Here is a 4573-nt window from a genome sequence, read left to right as displayed (position 1 = left end):
AGAGAGAGAGAGAGAGAGAGAGAGAGAATCCCAGGTAGGCTTTGTGCTGTCAGTGCAGAGCCCAATACGAGGCTTGATCTCACAAATCATGCCCAAATCAAGAGTCAGACATTTACCTGATGGAGTCACCCAGTCGCCCTAGTTTTGGTGTTTTTAATGTCATACTTATATTTTATATACTGACTAATGGGAAGTCAGTTAGAAGTCAATAAAATGAGGTCTGTCTTTAACATTTGTCATCAGCATATTATACTAGGCCTCAAAATTATGTTTAAATTTTCTCATGCCACTTTATAGGAGTCCACTAATGAATACTTCCTTATCCTAGCTGACTTTTGATGTTATAACAGAATATGTTATTTTTGTTTGATTTAAACCTGACCCAATTTATTAAGAAAACAGGCTAGTGCATGACCTAGGAGTTTTCAAATACTCCATTAGGAATAAACTTATTTTTTATATTTAGTGCATCAGCAAATAGAGAAAATGGCTTAGCAGAAACATCTTTCATCTAAGACTGGTAAAGGGATCTGTATCAATATTTGCAGGAATTAGAGTATAGTGGATTAGGTTATACATTATGCAATGATAATATTTATTTTAGAAATTGGTCTTCTTTGCAAGGAGAGCTTTAATGGGGAGTAAGGGAGAAAAGAGTGATTATAATTCATATCAATTTTATCAGTCCTCTTGTATTATCCCACAGCATTTATACCTTTAAAAAAAATTTAAAATTTATTCAGCAGAATGTAGGCAATCAAACCAAATGAAAGTGATCCGAGTAGCAAGTTATCTTGCTTATAATGTGTAATGGAAGCAAATAAGCCTGAATAGAGGAAAACCACCTCTTCTTGTTGGCTGGCATAGTAGGGTCATTTAGTATTTAAATCAAGTTTAATTACTGGCAAGCTGAATTGTTCATTAATGATTTGCCTGTAGCAACACAAATAGCACATTTAACAGTGTTGTGAAAATACTGTAGCACAATATCATCTTCAGTCAGGGATATTGCCTAGAAGTGCAATTTAATTTGATTTACCCAAGATCATTTATTAAGTCAATGGCAACAAATGTTTTAAATTCTTAGCTTCCGAGTTTCTTTTTGTTGCTTCTGCTTTCTGAACTCTGCTCTCCTTAAAGTGTGACACCAAATAAAGGAAACTAAATTCAAAATGGAGTTGGGAGGCCAGAAGGGGGGATCTCACATACTCTACTAGTCATCAACCATAGACACAAATGGGAAGTTACCTTACATCCCTAATGGGAAGAAGCGTACTTTACTATTCTAACCGAAGGGAGGAAGAATTTCTCCTTGCCCAGCAACAAGATCAGCCAATAAGAAAATACCACAACTCAGCCAATGAGCCCTGAACTCTTACTGGCCTGCAATGGATTTTAATTCAAAAAAGCCTCTCTCAACTTCCTCCTTTTCTCTATAAAGTAACTTTCCTCTGCTTCAATCCCTGGATATGCCTATGGTTTGGCATGGCTTGTATGTCCTGAATTGCAATTCCTCTGTTATTTCCAAGTAAACCCATTTAGTTGGTAAAACAAGGTTGTTGTTTTTTGTTGTTGTTTTGTTTTTTGTTTTTTTGTTGTTGTTTTGGTTTTTTTACTTTTAAGTTTCAAGAAAACATTAATTTACCAAACATTTTTGTGATTTCTTAATTAGCAATGGGGAAGGTGGTACATTTGTTATAATCACTGAGTTGCTTGCCAGGATTGATAGAGAACAAATATTATAAGCATATTCTTCATATTGGCTAGCCTTCTAGTGTGTATTCTGATTCATGTTTTGAATGGGTTCATATATATTACTTTCAGGTCAAATAGAGAACAGTGAATACGAATTATTCTAGAGCATTCAAAAATTTTTAAATTATTTATATAACCAATGCAAAGAATTAGAAGTATGTTTCATTTCAAGACTTTCTGTACACAATATTTGATCCAAGTTCAACGGATAACTCAGGAGTAAAAATAAATCTCCACTTAAAAGCTGACCTCTCTCTTCTTAACAGACAGTCTTGAGGGGTGCTCACAGAGTGGAGCTGTCATGGCACTGGGTTAACTGTGACATTTTGAAATGATTGTGGTTGTAGAACTTCCTGCAGGCAGTTGCTGCTTACTTTGTTAAATTGCACACATTTTTCAGTCAAACATTTTCCTGGCTGCATCAAAGGTGTTGAGTAACTGTGTTAACCTTGGTGTGTTTTGGCAATAGGAGATCAAGTAAAAGTCAATAAATGTCTCCCATAGCCCTGATAAACTCCAAGGGCACAAGCAGAGGTGTTTATGAGCTGTAGGGGACAATTTGGTCAAGTATACGTTTTCCTTCAAATTGCTTATTGCCATTTTAGTGTTAGCAGAACATATTTTAAGTCACTTCTTTGACAGAACATATTGGTTGGCTTTGCGTAGGCTTCTGTGTTTTTATGAGACAGATGGCAATTACCCATTTTTGTGCACTGTTATCTTTTAGCTTTAAGTATCATATTTATTGGTGAACTGGACTTTACTCTAATTTTTTTTTTCATTTTAAACAGTCCTATCCTGTAACACCTCTTTACAAAGAAACATAAAGGTGGGTGCCTATGAAATTATAACATTAAGTGGTATAAGGGGTAAAAGACTTTTTAAAAATGGATTCAAATTTTTAATGGAGTTGCTTTCTTTGTTTACATTTCTCTTCTGCCTTGGGATTATTTTAAAAGGATGGTCATGGATATCAAAAATGCAGGTATATCCTAAATAGAATAAATCCTCTATGTTATTCTTTTAGCTTTTCAGAAGTAAAAAAAAATTTAAAAATATAACTTAGGATTTTACTTATATTCATGGCACTCTTCTGAAAAGTGTGCTTTTATACAGGAGTTATAAGGAATATAAGAATATTAAACTCTAATAATATTATTTTAAAATTTAAATATGAATGAAAATAATACCTATTAGAAATAAAACTTAAAATCTGTGATCTTTGAGGTGAATATTCAAGCTGGCATATTTTAAATGAAATAAAATACAAGGGGCTAAATAGTTTATAATTAACCTCTTTCTCTCAACTTCTTGTCACACAAAGAAAAACATGATTTTGTTTAAAATTTGGCATCAATTTTTGTACTTTGCTTATAGAGACTGACATGTAGTAAGTAATAATTATCTGGAGAGAGTAAAAGGGAAATTATTTAATTTATTGAAATGTACTTAAGTAAAGCAGTTTTTTCTATCTACTTAGTGATTCCAAACATATTTAAACTGTCCTCAGGATTTCTGATAGGTGCAGTTTACAATACAATCTGACTTTTTTTTTTTAATGTAGTATGTTTGTAATAATAAAGCCTGCATAACTATTTGATGAATGATCATTCATTTAGAAAGGGTAACAAAGGTTGTGCAGTCCAGTTTATGGACAAGATTATATCTGGCCAGCCTGGACTGCAGACAACCTTTATTCTAGAATTCATAGCCTCTATTAGTGTCTTGATCAATTTCCTAGGAAACTTCACAAGTACTCCCTTGAATCCAGTTCAGAACTGTTACAGCGCTGAGTTATTCTACAACCACTGCCTCCATTTCAAGTTCCAATCTCTTTCTGATCTGTTTTTTGTTTTTTGATTGTGGTAGTATTGATGAAATTGTTTCACTAAGGCCACAAATAACTTCCTATTTGCGGAGACTAATGACTTCTTCCTGATTCTTACCCTCTTGTGCCTTTGTCCCCTGGGAGGCTATTGAAAACCTCTTCTTTCCCTTCCCTCCTCCTTTGGCCTCACTGACACTGGTGTTTCCTACTGGGACTGCCCTTTTTGGTCTCCTCCAGGGAGATCTCATCCACTGCCATGGTTTCAACTTTCACTACACTCTGTTGACTTCAGAATTTTTATCTCTATCACTGACATCGCTCTTGAATTTCAGATCTTTAGTTCCAATGCTTAGTTGATGGACATAGGCTCTTGAATGTGCAGCAAGCATCTCAAAGTTTACATGCTGTCATGCCTAATTTGTCATTTCACTACACCTCACTTCTGCTTCAGACATTCATTCATTACTCCCTTCCCCCGACGTTCAACCTGGAGCCAGAAAGCTCTTTTTATCTCCTCTCTTTCCCATAACAGTACTACCAACAATCAATCCGCCATTGTGTCTATCAGAAATGTTTTTCAAGTGTTGTTCGCTTCTCCCTTTTCCTTTCCATTATTTTTGCAATTACCCATTCCCTCTTGTTACAACTGCTAGATAGTTTGTCTTTCTGCCTTTTATATTTTTTCTACTGTAAAGTCCACCATAACTCCAACATTTTAATCTTTCTAAAGGATACAATCACATCATTTTCCCGATCAAAAACTTTGGCCACTCGTTTTCAAGAAAAAGTACATGCTCCTTCTTTGTGGTATTGGGGCGCTGCACAATCTGTCTTTACACATCTAGCTTGGGTTATCTCACACACTTCTCTCAAGGCTTCATCTCTCAACCCCAGCTGTAATACACATGTTATTTTTAAACATGTCACTCACAAAATTTTGTTTTGAGTGGTATATGTCTAGCTAGTTTATTGAAAAGTCACAACTCACTG

The sequence above is a fragment of the Acinonyx jubatus genome, chromosome B1, assembly GCF_027475565.1.
Source record: "Acinonyx jubatus isolate Ajub_Pintada_27869175 chromosome B1, VMU_Ajub_asm_v1.0, whole genome shotgun sequence".
Classification (NCBI taxonomy): Eukaryota; Metazoa; Chordata; class Mammalia; order Carnivora; family Felidae; genus Acinonyx; species Acinonyx jubatus.
This window is presented reverse-complemented; position numbering follows the sequence as displayed.